Consider the following 22,666-nt stretch of genomic DNA (forward strand, 5'->3'; position numbering starts at 1 on the left):
TGGCTCACGGGGCCAGCCGCTCCGCGGCATGTGGGATCTTCCCAGACCAGGGCTCGAACCCATGTCCCCCGCATTGGCAGGCAGACTCCCAACCACTGCGCCACCAGGGAAGCCCTATTATCACATTTTATAGATGAGTAAATAAAATGTGGAGAGATAAAATATCTTGCCCAAAGTCACAGAGCTGCTAAGTGATGCAGCTGGCACTCAGATCCAGAGCTTGGGCTCATATCTGCTCTGAGGGTCCAATGTTTATAATTAACTGCTTAAAACTCTGCATGTATATATGTGCATATGGATACATACATGCAAAGAAAATGCTGGGGAATTATAGGTACCAAACCCCTATCTGCCATTACCTCTGATGACAGGGATTGGGGAAAAGGCAAAGATGGGAGAGATCTTCTCATTCTTTTTAAAAATCCAAAGAGGCTGAAGACATTTTTTTTTTAACATCTTTACTGAGGTATAATTGCTTTACATTGTTGTGTTAGTTGCTGCTGTATAACAAAGTGAATCAGCTATATGTATACGTATATCCCCATATCCCCTCCCTCTTGCATCTCCCTCCCACCCTCCCTATCCCACCCCTCTAGGTGGACACAAAGCACCGAGCTGATCTCCCTGTGCTATGTGGCTGCTTCCCACTAGCTAGCTATTTTACATCTGGTAGTGTATATATGTCCATGCCACTCCCTCACTTTGTCTCAGCTTACTCTTCCCCCTCCCCGTGTCCTCAAGTCCATTCTCTACGTCTGCATCTTTATTCCTGTCCTGCCTCTAGGTTCTTAAGAAACCTTTTTTTTTTTAGATTCCATGTATATGTGTTCTTCTTTTTCTGACTTACTGCACTCTGTATGACAGACTCTAGGTCCATCCACCTCACAACAAATAACTCAATTTCGTTTCCTTTTATGGCTGAGTAATATTCCATTGTATACATGCGCCACATCTTCTTTATCCATTCCTCTGTCGATGGACACTTACGTTGCTTCCATGTCCTGGCTATTGTAAATAGTGCTGCAATGAACATTGTGGTACATGACACTTTTTGAATGATGGTTTTCTCAGGGTATATGCCCAGGAGTGGGATTGCTGGGTCGTATGGTAGTTCTATTTTTAGTTTTTTAAGGAACCTCCATACTGTTCTCCATAGTGGCTGTATCAATTTACATTCCCACCAACAGTGCAAGACGGTTCCCTTTTCTCCACACCCTCTCCAGCATTTATTGTTTGTAGATTGTTTGATGATGGCCATTCTAACCGGTGTGAGGTGCTACCTCATTGTAGTTTTGATTTGCATTTCTCTAATGATTAGTGATGTTGAGCATCCTTTCATGTATTTGTTGACAATCTGTATATCTTCTTGGGAGAAATGTCTATTTAGGTCTTCTGCCCATTTTTGGATTGGGCTGTTTGTTTTTTGATATTGAGTTGCATAAGCTGCTTGTATATTTTGGAGATTAATCTTTTGTCAGTTGCTTCATTTGCAAATTTTTTCTCCCATTCTGAGGGTTGTCTTTTCGTCTTGTTTCTGTTTTCCTTTGCTGTGCAAAAGCTTTTAAGTTTCATTAGGTCCCATTTGTTTAATTTTGTTTTAATTTCCATTTCTCTAGGAGGTGGGTCAAAAAGGATCTTGCTGTGATTGATGTCATAGAGTGTTCCGCCAATGTTTTCCTCTAAGAGTTTTACAGTGTCTGCCCTTACATTTAGGTCTTTAATCCATTTTGAGTTTATTTTTGTGTATGGTGTCAGGGAGTGTTCTAATTTCATTCTTTTACACGTAGTTGTCCAGTTTTCCCAGCACCACTTACTGAAGAGGCTGTCTTTTCTCCATTGTATATTCTTGCCTCCTTTATCAAAGATAAGGTGGCCATATGTCTGTGGGTTTATCTCTGGGCTTTCTATCCTGTTCCATTGATCTATATTTGTGTTTTTCTGCCAGTACCATACTGTCTTGATTAATGGACCTTTGTAGGATAGTCTGAAGTCCAGGAGCCTGTTTCCTCCAGCTCCGTTTTTCTTTCTCAAGATTGCTTTGGCTGTTCGGGGTCTTTTGTATTTCCATACAAATTGTGAAATTTTTTGTTCTAGTTCTGTGAAAAATGCCATTAGTAGTTTGATAAGGATTGCACTGAATCTATAGATTGCTTTGGGTAGTATAGTTATTTTCACAATGTTGATTCTTCCAATCCAAGAACATGCTATATCTCTCCATCTGTTTCTATCATCTTTAATTTCTTTCATCAGTGTCTTATAGTGTTCTGCACACAGGTCTTCTGTCTCCTTAGGTAGGTTTATTCTTAGGTATTTTATTCTTTTTGTTGCAGTGGTAAATGGGAGTGTTTCCTTAATTTCTCTTTAAGATTTTTCATCATTAGTGTATAGGAATGCAAGAGATTTCTGTGCATTAATTTTGTATACTGCTACTTTACCAAATTCATTGATTAGCTCTAGTAGTTTTCTAGTAGCATCTTTAGGATACTCTATATATAGTATCATGTCATCTGCGAACAGTGACAATTTTACTTCTTCTTTTCCGATTTGGATTTCTTTTATTTCTTTTTCGTCTCTGATTGGTGTGGCTAAAACTTCCAAAATTACGTTGAATAACAGTGGTGAGAGTGGGCAACCTTGTCTTGTTCCTATCTTAGTGGAAATGGTTTCAGTTTTTCACCATTGAGAACGATGTTGGCTGTGGGTTTGTCATATATGACCTTTATTATGTTGAGGTAAGTTCCCTCTATGCCTACTTTCTGGAGGGTTTTTATCATAAATGGGTGTTGAATTTTGTCAAAAGCTTTTTCTGCATCTATTGAGATGATCATATGGCTTTTATCCTTCAGTTTGTTAATATGGTGTATCACATTGATTGATTTGCATATACTGAAGAATCCTTGCATTCCTGGGATAAATCCCACTTGATCATGGTGTATGATCCTTTTAATGTGCTGTTGGATTCTGTCTGCTAGTATTTTGTTGAGGATTTTTGCATCTATGTTCATCAGTGATATTGGCCTGTAGTTTTCTTTCTTTGTGACATCTTTGTCTGGTTTTGGTATCAGGGTGATGGTAGCCTCGTAGAATGAGTTTGGGAGTATTCCTCCCTCTGCTATATTTTGGAAGAGTTTGAGAAGGATAGGTGTTAGCTCTTCTCTAAATGTTTGATAGAATTCGCCTGTGAAGCCATCTGGTCCTGGGCTTTTGTTTGTTGGAAGATTTTTAATCACAGTCTCAATTTCAGTGCTTGTGATTGGTCTGTTCATATTTTCTATTTCTTCCTGGTTCAGTCTTGGAAGGCTGTGCTTTCCGAAGAATGTGTCCATTTCTTCCGGGTTGTCCATTTTATTGGCATATAGTTGCTTGTAGTAATCTCTCATGATCCTTTGTATTTCTGCAGTGTCAGTTGTTACTTCTCCTTTTTCATTTCTAATTCTGTTGATTTGAGTCTTTTCCCTTTTTTCATGATGAGTCTGGCTAATGGTTTATCAATTTTGTTTATCTTCTCAAAGAACCAGCTTTTAGTTTTATTGATCTTTGCTATTGTGTCCTTCATTTCTTTTTCATTTATTTCTGATCTGATTATTCTGATTTCTTTCCTTCTCCTAACTTTGGGGTTTTTTTGTTCTTCTTTCTCTAATTGCTTTAGGTGTACGGTTAGGTTGTTTATTTGAGATTTTTCTTGTTTCTTGAGGTAGGATTGTATTGCTATAAACTTCCTTCTTAGAACTGCTTTTGCTGCATCCCATAGGTTTTGAGTCATTGTGCTTTCATTGTCATTTGTTTCTAGGTATTTTTTGATTTCCTCTTTGAGTTCTTCAGTGATCTCTTGGTTATTCAGTAGCATATTGTTTAGCCTCCATGTGTTTGTATTTTTTACAGTTTTTTTTTTCCTGTAATTGATATCTTGTCTCATAGCATTGTGGTCAGAAAAGATACCTGATACGATTTCAATTTTCTTAAATTTACCAAGGCTTGATTTGTGACCCAAGATATGATCTATCCTGGAGAATGTTCCATGAGCACTTGAGAAGAAAGTGTATTCTGTTGTTTTTGGATAGAATGTCCTATAAATATCAATTAAGTCCATCTTGTTTAATGTGTCATTTAAAGCTCGTGTTTCCTTATATATTTTCATTTTGGATGATCTGTCCATTGGTGTAAGTGAGGTGTTAAAAGTCCCCCACTATTATTGTGTTACTGTCGATTTCCCCTTTTATGGCTGTTAGCAGTTGCCTTATGTATTGAGGTGCTCCTATGTTGGGTGCATGAATATTTACAATTGTTATATCTTCTTCTCAGATTGATCCCTTGATCATTATATAGTGTCCTTCTTTGTCTCTTGTAATAGTCTTTATTTTAAAATCTATTTTGTCTGATATGAGAATTGCTACTCCAGCTTTCTTTTGATTTCCATTTGCATGGAATATCTTTTCCCATCCCCTCACTTTCAGTCTGTATGTGTCCCTAGGTCTGAAGTGGGTCTCTTGTAGACAGCATATATGCGGGTCTCGTCTTGGATCCATTCAGCCAGTCTATGTCTTTTAGTTGGAGCATTTAAACCATTTAAAGTTAAGGTAATTATCGATATGTATGTTCCTATTACCATTTTCTTAATTGTTTTCGGTTTGCTATTGTTGGTCGTTTCCTTTTCTTGTGTTTCCTGCCTAGAGAAGTTCCTTTAGCATTTGTTGTAAAGCTGGTTTGGTGGTGCTGAATTCTCTTAGCTTTTGCTCGTCTGTAAAGGTTTTAATTTCTCCATCAAATCTGAATGAGATCCTTGCTGGGTAGCATAATCTTGGTTGTAGGTTTTTCCCTTTCATCACTTTAAATATGTCCTGCCACTCCCTTCCGGCTTGCAGAGTTTCTGCTGAAAGATCAGCTGTTAACCTTATGGGGATTCCCTTGTATGTTATTTGTTGCTTTTCCCTTGCTGCTTTTAAAATGTTTTCTTTGTATATAATTTTTGATAGTTTGATTAATATGTGTCTTGGTGTGTTTCTCCTTGGATTTATCCTGTATGGGACTCTCTGAGCTTCCTGGACTTGACTGACTATTTCCTTTCCCATATAAGGGAAGTTTTCAGCTATAATCTCTTCAAATATTTTCTCAGTCCCTTTCTTTTTCTCTTCTTCTTCTGGGACCTCTATAATTCAAGCGTTGATGTGTTTAATGTTGTCCCAGAGGTCTCTGAGACTGTCCTCAATTCTTTTCATTGTTTTTTCTTTATTCTGCTCTGAGGTAGTTACTCCACTATTTTATCTTCCAGGTCACTTATCCGTTCTTCTGCCTCAGTTACTCTGCTATTGATTCCTTCTAGAGAATTTTTAATTTCATTTATTGTGTTGTTCATCATTGTTTGTTTGCTCTTTAGTTCTTCTAGGTCCTTGTTAAGCGTTTCTTGTATTTTCTCCATTCTGTTTCCAAGATTTCGGATCTTTTTTTTAATATATATAAATTTATTTATTTATTTTTGGCTGTGTTGGGTCTTTGTTGCTGTGCGGGCTTTCTCTATTTGCGACAAGCGGAATCTACTCTTCGTTGCGGTGAGTGGGCTTCTCATTACGGTGGCTTCTCTTGTTGCAGAGCACAGGTTCTAGGCGCGCGGGCTTTAGCAGTTGCGACATGCGGGCTCAGCAGTTGTTGCTCAAGGGCTCTAGAGTGCAGGCTCAGTAGTTGTGGCGCACAGGCTTAGTTGCTCCGTGGCATGTGAGATCTACCCAGACCAGGGCTCGAACCTGTGTCCCCTGCATTGGCAGGAGGATTCTTAACCACTGCGCCACCAGGGAAGTCCCTCAGATCATCTTTACTATCACTACTCTCAATTCTTTTTCAGGTAGACTGCCTATTTCCTCTTCATTTGTTTTGGTCTGGTGGGTTTTTACCTTGCTCCTTCATCTGCTGCATATTTCTCTGTCTTCTCATTTTGCTTAACTGACTGCATTTGGGGTCTCCTTTTCTCAGGCTGCAGGTTTGTAGTTCCCGTTGTTTTTGGTGTCTGCCCCCAGTGGGTAAAGTTGGTTCGGTGGGTTGTGTAGGCTTCCTGGTGGAGGGGAATAGTGCCTGTGTTCTGGTGGATGAGTCTGGATCTTGTCTTTCTGGTGGGCAGGACCACGTCCGGTGGTGTGTTTGGGGTGTCTGTGAACTTAGTATGATTTTAGGCAGCCTCTCTGCTAATGCATGGGGTTCTATTCCTGTGTTGCTAGTTGTTTGGCATGGGGTGTCCAGCATTGGAGCTTGCTGGTCATTGAGTGGAGCTGGGTCTTAGCGTTGAGACAGAGATCTCTGTGAGAGCTGTTGCTGATTGATATTACGTGGGGCCGGGAGGTCTCTCGTGGTCCAATGTCCTGAACTCGGCTCTCCCACCTCAGAGGCTCAGGCCTGACACCCGGTCGGAGCACTAAGACCCAGTCAGCCACACGGTTCAGAAGAAAAGGGAGAAAAAAAAAAAAAGAAAGAAAAATAAATAAATAAATAAATAAAATAATAAAATAAAATACAAAATATATTCTTAAAATAAAAGAATTTTAAAAAGTAATAAAAAAATGAAGAGAACCAAACCAATAGACAAATCCACCAATGATAACAAGCGCTAAGAACTATACTTAGATAAACATAAAAATCAGTAACTCATCTGTCACATACAGCAAACCCCAAGTGTACAGTTGCTCCCAAAGTCCATCACCTCAGTTTTGGGATGATTCGCTGTCTCTTCAGGTATTCCACAGATGCAGGGTACATCAAGTTGACTGTGGAGATTTAATCCACTGCTCCTGAGGCTGCTGGGAGAGATTTCCCTCTCTCTTCTTCGCTCGCACAGCTTCTGGGGTTCAGCTTTGGATTTGGACCTGCCTCTACGTGTAGGTCGCCTGAGGGCATCTGTTCCCTGCCCCGACAGGACGGGGTTAAAGTAGCAGCTAATTCGGGGGCTCTGGCTCACTCAGGCCGGGGGAAGGGAGGGGTACGGAGGAGGCGGGGCGAGCCTGCGGCGGCAGAGGCCAGCATGACGTTGCACCAGTCTGAGGCGCGCTGTGTGTTCTCCCGGGGAAGTTGTCCCTGGATCACGGGACCCTGGCAGTGGCGGGCTGCACAGGCTCCCGGGAGGGGCCGTGTGGATAGTGACCTGTGCTCGCACACAGGCTTCTTGGTGGCAGCAGCAGCAGCCTTAGCGTCCCATGCCCGTCTCTGGGGTCCGCGCTGATAGCCGCGGCTCGCGCCCGTCTCTGGAGCTCGTTTAGGCGGCGCTCTGAATCCCCTCTCCTCGCGCACCAGGAAACAAAGAGGGAAGAAAAAGTCTCTTGCCTCTTCGGCAGCTCCAGACCTTTGCCCGGACTCCCTCCCGGCTAGCTGTGGCGCACTAGCCCCTTCAGGCTGTGTTCACGCCGCCAACCCCAGTCCTCTCCCTGCGATCCGACCGAAGCCTGAGTCTCAGCTCCCAGCCCCTGCCCGCCCCGGCGGGTGAGCAGACAAGCCTCTCGGGCTGGTGAGTGCTGCTTGGCGCCAAGCCTCTGTGCGGGAATCTCTCCGCTTTGCCCTCCGCACCCCTGTTGCTGCACTCTCCTCCATGGCTCCGAAGCTTCCCCCCTCGCCCACCCGCAGTCTCCGCCCGCAAAGGGGCTTCCTAGTGTGTGGAAACCTTTCCTCCTTCACAGCTCCCTCCCACTGGTGCGGGTCCCGTCCCTATTCTTTTGTCTCTGTTTTGCCTTTTTTCTTTTGCCCTACGCAGGTACATAGGGAGTTTCTTGCCTTTGGGGAGGTCTGAGGTCTTCTGCCAGCATTCAGTAGGTGTTCTGTAGGAGTTGTTCCACATGTAGACGTATTTTTGATGTATTTGTGGGGAGAAAGGTGATCACGTCTTACTCCTCTGCCATCTTGAAGGTCCTCTCTGGCTTTTTCTTTTTTCAAGCAGGAAGACACGTGTTTTAATCCAATTGTTTCTAATTTTTTTAAAAAATTTAAGTAATACATGCAAATAGTTATTTATTTTTAAACCAAATAGAATGAAAGGATTCCAAATGAAGAGTGATTCTCCTCTGTTTCTGACTCCCCACCCATCCTACCCCTCAGGGTTCTCCATGAGGCAACCAAGAGTATTAGGTTCCTACAGTGCTTGCCAGAAATATTCTATTTGTATAAAAGCAACAAAATAGATATAAACATTGTTTTAGATAGCTTTAGATGTAGGTATATGTATATAGATAGATACAGATACAAATATAGATATACATATAAATATAGATATATAGATTCATTTTTATATGAATGGAAGCATACTATATGCAGAGTTCTTCATAACATGTCATAAAGATTACTTCATTTCAGTATGCATGGATCTGTTTCATTCTTTTAATAGCTGTTGTATTATTATTCCATTATTTGGATGAACCATAGCTGTTTTCACCAGTTTTCTACTGATGGACAAACAGGTTGTATTTAATATTTTCCCATTACATGATATGAATATACCTGCATATGGGTCTTTGTGCAAAGATTTTTTACAGTTCATATTTACAGTGTAGGATGATTTGGTATGGCCCCATGTGTTAACAAGAATTTAGACATAACTAGACTCATAACTAAACTCATAACTAGACAGTTCTTATGCATCATACTTTCCTGGCAGTGGTGCTGGTCCAAACAGCACAGAATGTTGGTACATTCCAGAAGTCTGATGAGTGCAAATATTACCTAAAGAAACACCTCTGTCAGTGGTGGATGAAAATAAAATAAGCTCCCCCAGTCTTCTCCCCACTTCCGCTAAAGGAGCCAAAGTTGATCACGGCCCCAACATGACTATGACTATTTATGACAAGCAAAATTTTTGCTTGCAACGAGTTTGGAGCACCTTAATGTTTTGAGGTCATATACCTGTTAGAGAACCTTGTAAGAGCTAAGGACTCTAATTGCTCCCCAGCCCCTCTGAAAAAAGGAACATACGACTGATTTGGGGTCTCAAGTTCATACACATTACCTCTCAGATGTGCAGATAAAGTGCAGTTTCTTACTGATATGGTCTTTCTCATCAGTAATAGTAGCCCCACTGACTATGGAGCAGGAGAAAAACAAAAAAACAAAAAAATAAATTTTAGTCCGGCTGCATGCAACAATTTCAATCATTCCTTCAGGTAATGTGCAGCCTCTCAGATTACTCATCTTCCACCCAGAAGAGCCCTCTGAGTCTCTGCCGGGGCAGTCCACCTCCAGCTTCTACCGGGAGATGATCTCAACCCTGGCCATGACAGTGGGGTCAGGTGAACTAGCCCCGGCTATATGGCACTGGTCCTGAGTCATGGGTAACCCATCAGGTGTGCATCACCAGTATTTCCAACAAAATCGTTATCTCACTCATATACGGAATCTTAAAAAAAGAAAAAGAAAAAAGAGACTCACTCCCTCACTTCCTTCATATCCTTATCCAATGTCATTTTTTAAAATAGAATCCTTCCCTGATGACCCATTTTTTTATTATTGAGGTAAAATTCATATAACAGAAAATTACCCATTTTATATGTACAGTTCATTGGGATTTAGTACTTTCACAATGTTGTACAATCATCACTTCTATATAGTTCCAAAACATTTTTATCACCCCAAAAGGAGACTCCATAGCCATTAAGCAACCACTCCTCATTCCCAGGTGATGACCCTTTTCAAAAAAAAGAAAGAAACCACAGCATTGTTATTCCCTTCCTTGCTTTATTTTTCTCCATATGACCTACTGTCATCTCACACACTCTCTGGTTTTAATTATTTATCTTTTTTTTTTTTTTGGCTGCTACTTCTCCTATCCCGTCTAGAATATAAATACCATGAGAGCAGAAAAAAATTCTAACTGTTTTGTTCACTGCTCAATCCCCATTGCCCTGGGCTTCCCTGGTGGCGCAGTGGTTGAGAGTCTGCCTACCAATGCAGGGGACACGGGTTCGAGCCCTGGTCTGGGAAGATCCCACATGCGGCGGAGCAACTAGGCCCGTGAGCCACAACTACTGAGCCTGCGCGTCTGGAGCCTGTGCTCCGCAACAAGAGAGGCCGCGATAGTGAAGAGGCCCGCGCACCACGATGAAGAGTGGCCCCCGCTCGCCGCAACTAGAGAAAGCCCTCGCACAGAAACGAAGACCCAACACAGCCAAAAATAAAAACAAAGAAAGAAAGAAAGAAAAAAAAAAAATCCCCATTGCCTGAAACAGTACCTAGAACATACACATAAAATATGTTTCAAAAACTGTATTTCTTGGGCTTCCCTGGTGGCACAGTGGTTGAGAATCTGCCTGCCAATGCAGGGTACATGGGTTCGAGCCCTGGTCTGGGAAGATCCCACATGCCGCGGAGCAACTAGGCCCGTGAGCCACAACTACTGAGCCTGCGCGTCTGGAGCCTGTGCTCCGCAACAAGAGAGGCCGCGACAGTGAGAGGCCCGCGCACCACAACGAAGAGTGGACCCCGCTCACCACAACTAGAGAAAGCCCTCGCACAGAAACGAAGACCCAACACAGCTAAAAATAAATAAATAAATAAATAAATTTATTTTTAAAAAAAACAAAACTGTATTTCTTGAATTAGTCAGTGAATGGCTTTTACCTTGTGAATCCATGCTGGATCACCAGTTCTCTTTCCATTTACGTAAAAACCGTGTTTCCAAATCCAATCCGAAATTTGACTAGAAACTCACCAATAATTTCTGTAGTCACTTGTTCTCAGGATACATCTTTTTTTTATTATTTTACTTAAAAAATAAAGACCAGAGAATTCACTTCAAGCAGAATTGCAAAAGGTTTTTTCTTAATTAAGAAACCAAACCAGTTTCGATCCAAGTTCAAGTTCACAGGTGAGGTCATAAACAACAATAAGATTCTACTGGGACTTCCCTGGTGGCGCAGTGGTTAAGAATCTGCCTGCCAATGCAGGGGACACCGGTTTGTTCCCTGGTCCAGGAAGATCCCACATGCCAGGGAGCAAGTAAGCCCGTGCGCCACAACTACAGAGCCTGTGCTCTAGAGCCCACGAGGCACAACTTCTGAGGCTCGCGCGCCTAGAGCCCGTGCTCCACAACAAGAGAAGCCCCCACTCGCTGCAACTAGAGAAAGCCTGAGCGCAGCAACGAAGACCCAACACAGCCAAAAGTAAATAAATAAATAAATAAATTTATATTAAAAAAAAAAAGATTCTACTGAATCTCATTCCCTGTCTCCATTAGCACTGATTTTCTTGCTCCAGTTTGGGCAGCCCTGTTTGGGCTTCCCTTGCTAACCTTGTGATACCACAGTACTGGAAAGACCCCACCAGTCACCTGGCTGAGTCCTGTCAATTTGTGGGTGTGAAAACCAAGGCCCAGAGATAAGAAGCCCAAACCCAAACAGCCAGTAAATACAAAAGTCATGATTCAATTCCCCAAAAGAGAAGGAACTCTCTGAGAGCAAACAATGTGTCTTATTCATCTTTCCACTCCCATTACCCAGAAGACTGCCCCGCACATAGTAGGTGCTCAACAATGCTTGATAAATGAGTAAATGCCTCTGCAGTCTATTTCTAGATAACTAATCACACCCCATCAGGCTCAGGGGTTTGGACCCTCCCTGGGATGAGCCTGAAGAATGATTTAACAAATTTCTTTTTGTTTTCCCTTTTTTTTTCCAGTTTACTGAGATATAATTGACATACAGCACTGTGTAAGTTTAAAGTGTACAGCATCATGACTTGACCTACATACATCATGAAATGATTATCACAATAAGTTTAGTGAACATCCATCATTTCATACAGATACAAAATTAAAGAAATAGAAAAAGGAGTTTCCTGGCAGTCCAGTGGTTAGGACTCAGCGCATCACTGCCAAGGGCCTGGGTTCAATCCCTGATCGGGGAGCTAAGATCCCACAAACTATGTGGCGTGGCCATTAAAAAAAAAAAAAAAAACAGAAAAAAAATTTTTGTGTGTGATAAGAACTCTCAGGATTTACTCTCTTAACAAATTTCATATATAATATACAGCAGTGTTAATTATATTAATCATGTTATACATTACACTCCTAGGACTTATTTATCTTATAACTGGAAGTCTGTAGTATCTTTTGACTTCCCTCCCCACCACCAACCTCCCCTCCTTTGGTAACCACAAATCTGATCTCTTTTTCTATGAGTTTGTTTGCTTTTGTTTTTTTGAAGTCAACCTGTGATTTAACAGATTTCTTATCTCACCTGCTGGAAGCCAGTAGCTCCCAGATCTCCCTGTGCTCATATAACCCTGGGACTGTTTCTGGGGTAAAAACTCAGCTCTGGTTTTCAGTAGAAAACCATGAAGGGTTTAGGAATTTTCCAGAATTGAACAGCAGTCCAAACAGCAGGCACTGATGATAAGGGTCAGCATTCTGTTCATCTCCAAGTTGGATTTGCTCCCAAGTTTCTGAATAGAACTTTGAAGTCCCTAGACTGATCTGGTCTAGACTGTTGTGCTGTTAGGCAACCTGTAATTGATAGGTTGCTGTTCAATAGAGAGGAAATGTGTGGATCAAAAGTTATGGGAACTTTGGCCAGAAAATCATTTAAGATTTGCACCTGCTGTTCGCTCTGTCCTTGTATCCCAGGCCTTTTCCTGGCTGGCTGCTTCTCATCACTCTCCGCTCAAAAGACATCCCTCGTAGACCTCTTTCCTGGTTGCCTTGTTAATGTTGCCCTCCTCTGCCTGCCTCTTATCACTGTCATATCACTCTGTTTTATTTTCTTCATAATGCTTATTTCTATCTAAAATTATCTATTTGCTTTCTTGCTTTTTTTGGTAAACTGAGTTTTTTTGCCACTTAACTATATAAATGAACATCTTCCATATCAATAAATATATTTCCTCATTAACATTTAAAAATTTTACATGGTATTCCATAGTGTGGTAGTATCATACTTTATTTAATCAACTGTAGAAATTTTAGGGTTTTTGCAAATTTTTGATATTTTTCAATAAGCTAGAGTTTATGTTTTTATACAGCTACCTTTTAATACCTGTACAATTAATTCCTTAGTATAAATGTCCTTAAATGGAATTTCTGGGTCAAAGTGTGTGCATTTTAAAAAGCAATTTCCATTTTTCTTTTTTATTGTTTTTTTTTTTTTGGTTTTTTGTTTGTGTTTTTTTGTTTACTCTCTTCCAAACTGGGATGTAAATTCTCAGTTACTTCCCCAGTGCCTCCAACACAGGCAGGCACATCGTGGACACTTCGTGAGCATTCACAGAAAGAATGGTTGACCACGTGTTTTTCACAGTTGGCAGAGTTGGCTGGCAAACCCCTCTGGGTAGTGAAATGTCTTCATTTCAGCCCAGGATGCTATAGAATGGCCTACCAGTTATTCCACACTTACAAACAATTCCATAATGGAGGTTCTATCATCACCCCCATTTCTCAGGTGAGGAAACTAAGAATCAGAAAATAACATGCCCAAGAGAGCTCAGCTGGTAAAAAAGCTGAGACTCAAACGCACGTCTCTCCAAGGCCAAAGCAGATGCTTTTAAGTAGCCTACCGCTCCCACAGCCCTGCTAAGCACAGGAACAACAGCAACAAGAACAATAATAATAGCTAACAATTATATAGTGCTTACTTTGTACCAGGCACTGTTTTAAGTGCTTTAGAAGGGGCAGATGCAAGAGGGGGAAGGAGGGTCATTGTCAACAAAAAGAGTCTATCCCAGTCCATAAAATATAGATACTCCACCTACCAACAGCATTGTTGGGTAGAATAATTCAGAGCGTCAACAGAGAGCACCAGGCACATGATGGGCACTTCACCCCTCCCCCTTGCTTCCCCTGTGCTCATCCCTGCCTAGTGTGGGAAGGAGGCTCCCAGATTGAGCATCCAGCCACTCAAAGGGGACATGGCACCGTGTACTTGGTAAACAGCTATCACAGGCCTTTGAGTGGAACAGAAGAGGTGTTCGGGTAGGAGATGGAATTCTGTGCAGCCACTGTCAAGAACAGCAAGAGCCCGGACGGACGCATATCAAACATGCTGTGTGCACATGATTGGGACACCCCTCTTCCCACCAAGCCAAATACCCATAATTAAAAAGTTTTAAAATATAAAGGTTTGCTGATGGTTTTCCATTTGCAAATTTGGGAAGAGGTGGTCATCACTGGCCTGGCAGCTTTACAGGTCTTCTGAGTGCCTGATGCTTCTCAACATCCTTTGGAATTGTTGTAGATGACCATGTGCTTTCTGGCTTCTAAAAATGAGCCCTATAAGGCTCAGGTTGTGTGTGCAGGGGTCAGGGAATGGTGGGAAGGGATAGGGTGAGAAGGGCAAATGGCATGCAAGTCAACAGAGGATATGCAATCGTAAGTATCAGACTAGGGCAGGTCAAACACCCTCAAAGATGCACGCAGGGATGTCGTGTGTATGTGTGTGTGTGCGCGCGTGCGCTGGAAAAGGGGAACTGGAATATTATTGCTCTCCATATCACAGAAATAAAAAATTCCTGATAGCTCTCTCTCACACCAAGTTATTAACTCCTATGACTCAGCCATTCATCACAGCACTTCTGGCCCATTTTAGGGCAACACATTCTCAAAATGTCCTGGCCTCTGCCAACAGCATCCCAGGCACTCCCAAGCATCCAGAACTGAAGAAGAAATGCCACATTTTGGTTAAATAAGTTGCCCTACACACAAGCAACACAGAACTCAATGCTAAAATTCTACTGAGATTTTTAATTAAATTTTCCTTTGGGATCCAAAAGGCACTTCAGGATTTTTTAGAGCATGAAATCATGAGCAGAAATCTGATTTTGGATGTCAAGGGATACAGGTGACCAGGCAGACTTGAGGAAGATCTTTTCCTTACCTTGAACAGAAGACTTGTTCCTTTTGATACAGTCTCAAAGGAAGCTGGCTTCATCTGTCACCTTCCAGAAAAACAGAGCAAATGCATGGTATCATATTTTAAAATTCTAGTTGTTTACCCAGTTTTTTTTAAGGCATTCATAGGAAAAATGACCAAAAGGAAACAATTATTAACTGGGGTTATCTTTTGGTCATGATTTTTACTTTCTTCTTAATGTACATTTTTATATTTTCCAAAATTTCTACAATAAGCAGGTATTTATTGTTATAAACTTTTTACAAAGATTGGTTTTGCATTTTAAATTCCATTTGTTTGAAATTTCTACTTTAGATTTATTTTTTTCAACAAATATTTCTGAATCCCCCACTATATGCTGTATCTGGGTCAGCAAACTATAGTCCTGGGTCCCCTGCCACCTTATACAAATAAAGTGTTATTGAAACACAGCCACGCCCCTTTGCCTACAGCTGCTTTTGCACTATGAGAGCAGAGTTGAATAATTGCAGTTTTCAACAGCAACAACGAAAAGCAGAGGGCTGCAAATAAGAAATGAGTTTATTTGGGGTCTTAAGAATAGCAATTTTGGAGACAGAATTGGGTAAAACTGAAAGAGTGTTCTGAGGAAGAGAAAGTCAAGAGTTTATAAAGGCAAACGCCATGAGGCAGTACTATGACACGAGAAAGGAAATATTTGTCCTTAAGGGATGGCTGTCACTGGTTGTTTTAGGGTAAGAGTCCATTAAGTATCTTGAGTTTCTGGAGCATTATGCAAATGTTCTGGATGCCTGTGTTAAGATAAGTGGTCAAAAGGTCAGATTCCATCCGTAAGTCACACTTCCTCAGTGGCCTCCCAGCTCCATTTTAGCAATACCGACTCCATTTTGATTTTCCTTTCACACAACAGAGGCCACATGGCCCACAAAGTCTAGAACATTTGTTATCTGCTTCCTTCCAGAAAAAGTGTGCTGACTCCTGTGCTATAAGAGAGGCTATAAGTTAGGTAACAGAAATCAACAGTGAGCAGAAACAAAAAAGATTCATCCGCCAGGTCATGGAATTTGTCATTTTTTTGCCTACGACTGCAGGGGTTCTCATATTCCTAAAAACAGCTGCCCTGTGGTGGCAGGAAGTGTAACCCGGGTCGTGGTACTCACAGCTTTATTCTCTGTGGTTAGAGGAAATTCTTGATTATTCTGGGATGGAGAGACCCCAAGTTCTGTTCTCCCTGTTAATAATGGGAGCTCGATGTTAACCTGGGCTCCCCCTGCCCCTCAACAGAGCGCCTGGCATACAGTTAAGGACTCAATAGACTTTAGCCATTATTATCAACATCTTCCAGGCGCCCCCCAAATGTATTCCTCATCCTGTGCCTGGGACCCAAACTTCACCCCAGCGGCTCTTATGTCAAGCCAGCAGGACCCTTAGGTCTGGAGGATTTAACGTGCTTCTCTTTTTATATCTGACATAGCTTATTCGAGGGAGTTTCAGATACGTGGTGCATGTAAGGCACACAACTGCCTTCTAAACGTAAACATCACCTGCTTGGGGAACTGGAGATGCGTAATAAAGTGATAAGTTTCCAAACCCAGTTGGGTAAACAAGCTCCTGACGACACACAACAACCACCCTTGGCCTTCTGCTGGACCCCATCACCTTGGAAACATCATAATAGGCTTAACAAAAGCTCGGAAGATTTGTAGAAGATCTGCTGCTCACCCTGCAATAGGAATGCGCTTAAGTAGTCTACTAAAGAGGTGCGCGTTGGGTTGGGCTCCACGTTAACCTGCCAGGCAGGCAGAAGCACATCAGAAACAGGTGGAGAGAGAAGCAGGGCTCAGCGCCTCCTCTGCAAAGGCAACTCTGTGGGTAAATGCTCTAATTAGGTGCTTGGAGTCCGTTCAGCATTCAGTAGGATCCTCTCAAGTCTGTCTCCTTTATTCAATTAAGGAAATGATAGGAACCTTCCATTTTCCCTATGATTTAAAAGAATGATAAATGATCAGGTAGAGGTCGGGGATTTTTTTAGGCACGTTTCTAAAAGAAACTTCTGCTGAACTGAATCATGTCTGCTTCTGGGAAACTCGTCAAACAGGCTACTGGCAATTCAAATTGTTTCCCCCACACCACACACCCTCTGTTGGCGGCAATATCCATCACAAAACAAACCATTCAGAACTGGGAGGGATGCTCTGCGCTTCTAAAGTAAACAAAGCAATAATTATTATTTTTATTATAAAGCTAAGTTAGTCCAGAAAGAGAGAGTAGGCATGATTCAGGTAAATGTGCAAACTGGAAGGAGTAACAAAAGAAATAAAGAAAAAAATACATGCAGCGACACGGCGAGATATGTTTAGTGAGCATCTCCACCTGTACAGGACTCACTGTGCTCTGAGGGCCATTTTTTTCTACTATTATATGATTCTAGTGTGTCTAGTATGCCTGAATTTTTTTTTTCATATAAAGTATTCTCTATTATTCAGGGTCTAACTACCCAAGATTTTTGTTTTACCTTTTTATTTTGAGGCCATTCTGGGATGTGGAATAAAGAAGAGGAGGTGAAATCCTATGAGCTTTGGGGGCTGGAGTGGAATAAGGTTCACCTAAAACTAGAGCATTGTTCCTGGGTTCCCACAGTCTGAGTTTAAAATCTGGCTTATTGCATGAATGATTACCTAACTTCTGGAGGCTCAGCTTCCTCATTTGCTATATGGTTATAGTAACGATATTTCTTCATGGAGTTATTGTGAGGATTAAATGAGGCAACACATGTTAAACACTTATCATGGTTCCTGGAAAACAGTAAGTGCACAAAACTGTCAGCTGCCACCACCACCACCACCATCATCATCATCATCATCGTCATCATCATCATTAGCCAGCCCAATTTTGGAGTTAATGCTTCAATTCTCTGATAACATCACATCTAAGTGGTTGACCAGACTTTGTCTGAAAACCTCCAAGGATAGGAAGCTTACGACCTGAGTCTACATATATCTCTGACCCTTAGAACGTTCTTTCACGTATGCAACTGAAATTTCTCCTGCTGTGGTTTCTGCTCCTTGGTTTTAATTCTATCCCATGGAAGTCTTAAAAGACAGGGATAATCCCTCTTGTAGTTTGTACTAGTGAAGGCTTAGTTTATTGTCAGTAATGAAAACCAACTCTAGGAAGCTTTAGTCTTAAAGGAAATTAACTGAAAAGATCTTGTGGCATCTGATTAGATCAAGAAGGAGGAGAAGGGGAAGGAGGAGGAAGAGTTGGGGAGCAGAGAAGGGGAAAGAGAAGGAGAATCAGCTTCAGGGAATGGAGGACCCAGGGCAGGTTCAGGACTGACCTCATCAGGAATCACCAAACCTTTGTCTCTAGCACTATCATTAACAAGCCTTACCCACAGCTCCAAGAATGTGATTGGCTCAGCCTGAGTCAGGTCTCCCCCCACCCCGGATTAATCAACTCTGGCCAGAGGGGCAGAGTCACCTACTGCAGATCTTGATGCTGGGAGCCCACTGGGGTATTGGGGAGTACAAAAGCATCCCACAGAAGGGCATGTTGTGAACTGAGCAGCCTCCCAGCCACCATACTGTGAGGAAGCCCAAGCCATGTGAGTGAACCTTGGCACAATCCTTAGATACTTGAAGAAGCTACTCTCTAGGATAAATATCCTTCAGTTTTTTCCACCACTGAGATTGAATTAATTACTAATTTTAAATAATTGTGTAATTGCTTATTTAGTTTTCTCATTAGAATGCTAAGCTTCATTAAGACAGATCACCACATCTAGGTCATTCACCGACACATCCCACCACTTAGCCGGGGGCTTGGACCACAATGGGTACTCAAATAATTGCTGAATCAGTTAATTGATTTATAAAGGCATTAATTCAATTATCATTTTTGAGATCCTTGTGGTTACTCACTTCCAAATGTGGCTCTATCCCCTCAGTCAATTCCCACCCATGGTATTAAAAAAAAAAAAAAAAAAAAACTTGCAGCATCAGAAGGCTTTTTGCAGGAAATAGGAAGGAAAGTAAAATAACTCACCAGTCTTATTTTCAATCAGCTGAGATTTTATTTTCCCACATGTTCTGGTTATCCCTGCATAACACACTCCAAAACATGGTGGCTTAAAGCAACAGTAGTTATCGACTTGGCTCATGAATCTGCAAATTGGACAGGGTGTGATGAGATGGCTGATCTCTGTTCCACTTGCCATCAGCTGGAGTAGCTTGGCTGGGGGTTGGAGAATCCACTTCCAGGATGGCTGGCAAGTTGGTGTTGGCTCTCAGCTGGAAGCTCAGCAGAGGATGGGGACCAGGACCTCAGTTCCTCTCAAAGGGTATCTCTCTATATCCGTGCTTGGGCATGCTCACAGCATGGTGGCTGGATTCCAAGAGTGATCATCCCAAGAGAGAAAGACAGAGAAGTCCATGGAATTTTTATGATGCAACCTCCAAACTCACATGGTACCCCTTCTGCTATATGCTCTCGGTCAAGGCAATCACAAAGGTTGACTCCTTTCAGGGGGAAAGGACACAGACCTCACCATGCTGTGAGAGAAGGGTGAAGGTCATCACATTGAAAAAAAAGAGAAAGTGGAATGGGAGATATTGCTGTGGCCATCTTTGGAAAGTACAATCTCTCCCATCATCTCTTCTCTTTTGGCACAGGCAATGAAATTGAGTTTCAGGACTACAAGTCTAAATACAGCTGCCCAGTCCTCCAACTCAGTCATCAATTTTTGAGTCATCTATGCTGGGCATAAGATTAAGTCCTGGGAGTACAAAGAGAAAAGAGAAAACTGTCTTCCACTGGGGAGTTCACAGATGGGTAGAGATGAATAATGAAATCCAATGTGATGAGTGATTCAGCCAAGGTATATAACAAGGTGGTGTTGACAGAGAAAGAAATGACTGATTTTACCTGGAATGAACGCTAGTTTACCAAACACTTTTCTTTAGTGGACATGGGGCCTGTCATGCTGCTAGGTTACCATTTTCAGAGTTAATATGTGCTCCCCTAGAAGAGCCTAGAAGGCAGCTGTGCTCACCACTATACCATCAATGCCCCACTGGAAGAGCATGTAGACAGCCAGGCCATCCAAGCTGTACCGTGTGGGAACCACCCCAACCATAACCAAAAAGAATAGGACTTCTTGGCTAACAAAAGCAGTAGCGACTGGGACTGATGTCTTAGACTTAACAGGGAGCCTTGAAATTTTCACAGGAGAGAGAATTCCAGGAAACAAATAATAACGATGATAAGGATAATAATAACTTTAAAAAATAGACTTTATTTTTCAGAACATTTTTAGATTTATAGAAAATTTGAGGAGACAACACAAAGAATTTCCCTACACCCTGAGCCCAGTGTCCTCTATTATTAATACCTTAGATTAGTTTGGTAATTTATTACAATTAATGAACCAATAGGGATGCATGGTTATTAACTAAAGTCCATGGTTTATTCATATCTTCTTTATTTTTACCTACTGTCCTTTTTCTGTTCCAGATTCCATCCAGGACCACATCGCATTTAGCTGACGTCCCCGTAGGCTCCTCTTGGCTATGACAGTTTATCAGGCTTTCCTTGTTTCTGATACCTTGACAGTTTTGAGAAATACTGGTCACATATTTTGTAGGATTCCCTCTACTGGGATTTGTCTGATGTTTTTCTCATGATTAATCCGGGGTTTGGGGAGGCAGACCACAGAGATAAATTGCCACTTTTATTCACATCATATCAAGGGCACCTAGTATTAACATGATCCATCACTGTTGATTTCAACCTCGATCACCTGGCTGAGATCATTTGACATTTGTCACGTGTCTCCAGTGTGAAGTGCTCTTTTATTCTCCCCCCTCTGACGCTGTCCTCTTTGGAAGGAAGTCACTGTGAGCAGCCCACTAAAGGAAGTGGGCAGCTATGTGCCTCCTCCTTGAGGATGAAACGTCTACATAAATTATTTGGAATTCTTCTGTTGAGGAGATCTGTCTCTTTTCCCCATTTGTGTACCTGTTCAAACATTTCTTTATGTCAGTACGGACTCATGGATATTTATTTGATACTTCAGGTTATAATGCAATACTGATTTCTTTTCATCGCTCAAAGTGTTCCAGCTTTGCCCTTGGGGGCTCTGTCCCTTGGCCCCTCTGCCCCTTTGACGTACTCCTCGCTATTGGGGTGTAACAAGGACTTCTTTGCACATGTGTGCAAGCACTAGGAGAGAAAGTGTATGTTATTCTAACTTAATCATTCAAATAAGCCTAAGAGGTAAGTGCTCTCATTTACAGGTAAGGAAACTGAGACGCGGAGGAGTTGAGTCCATTATCCAAGACCACAGAGCTTGTAAATGGTAGAGCTAGCATGTGAATCCACGCTGGCCAGCTCCAGATCCCCCACTTTTAAAAAGCTGAGTGTTAAAAGGAATACCACCTCACGTTGTTCCTCAACCTACCGAAACACAAACATCGGTGTTATCTATTGGTACGTTAGAAAGAAAGAGAGCCAGCTGAAAGAGCTTCCAGTGACCGCGAGCAGTGGCAGCCACTTTTCTGTATCTTTTGGCTTCATTCCTCACCCCGCCACCCTCCATCTACAGTCAGGAGGGAAAGCTAGCTAGAGAAAACCTCCCACGTGCAAGTTTTATAGACTGAATGAGCTGCCCCCTCACAGGAAGTTGTGGTAAGACATGATGGACGTCTTCGCAGTGATGGACGCTCTAGCTGGCATTTCCGAAATCTGAAGGGGTTTCAGTGAGTCTTCTCAGAGTCCCTTAAATTAGATTTCAGGAGCCCACTCCACCCACTCAGGAGCAAGCCCTCAGCTCCGCACTCCCTTCCTCCCTTCCAAACCTTGGAGCTAAACTCCCTCCATCTTCTCCTCCAACCCTGCAAGATGCCAAAACAGCTTCACAGGAGTCTGCTGAGAACTGTCAGTCATTTTTTTATATTGGGCTGGATAAAGCCTAAAGCAGAAGAAAAACATAGATCCAGATCCCCTTTTGAAAGCCCTAGAGTCACCAGAGACCTGGATCCAAAGACAGAATCCAGTGTCCTGGTGCCATGTGCCCAGGACGCAGAGAGCACAGGCAGGCTGTTTCCTGCTTCCCCATCCAGCACAGCCTGGAATTACAATGCGGAACGCTGACTCCCTCCCCCGCCCCTACCAAGGTTCGGCACCAGTGCTCTTGCCTCACCCAAATCATGGTCTGTTCTTCCAGAGCTAACAGCTTAACTTTCTGTTGGTTATAAGACAGTAGCATCTTGCACAATAAAATTCAATTTTAGCAATTTCTCTGCTGCCTCCTGGAAAAGGGGGAAAATTCTCAGTATGAGGGCAGCCTTTATCAGTCTCTGTTTTGGAAGATGACAACGCCATCCTTTAGATTTCTTAAGGAAACAGAGCAGAGCCAAAGTAGTCGGTGGCACTCAGCTGGAGTTGGAGACCTTATTCATAATGCCTGAAGAACTTCAAAAAGTTTCAAGGACAATACCTAGTATAATACTCTCATTGACATCTAAAGAGCCCAAGAAAACTAGGCCATGGTTATAATGAGAGGCAAAAATACTGATAAATGGAAGGGGAGACGCACTGGAGTGTCCCTGCGAGCTTTTGCTTCCTACTTTTAAGAATAAAATTGGATGGGAGAAGTGGCTTTCAGAAGACGTCAAAACTGCCTCGCAACTCTGGCAGGAGCTAACTTTGTTTTCTAAATTTAAAGACATTGCAGCTTCTATAATTTGTCTCCAGTGAAGCTATGCCATTTTTTTTTTTTTTTTTTTTTGAGTCCTGGTTTAGTTGCTAACTCGCTGTATGGACACAGTTACCCTCTTTGAGAATATTCA

This window comes from Balaenoptera ricei, chromosome 15, assembly GCF_028023285.1.
Source record: "Balaenoptera ricei isolate mBalRic1 chromosome 15, mBalRic1.hap2, whole genome shotgun sequence".
NCBI lineage: Eukaryota > Metazoa > Chordata > Mammalia > Artiodactyla > Balaenopteridae > Balaenoptera > Balaenoptera ricei.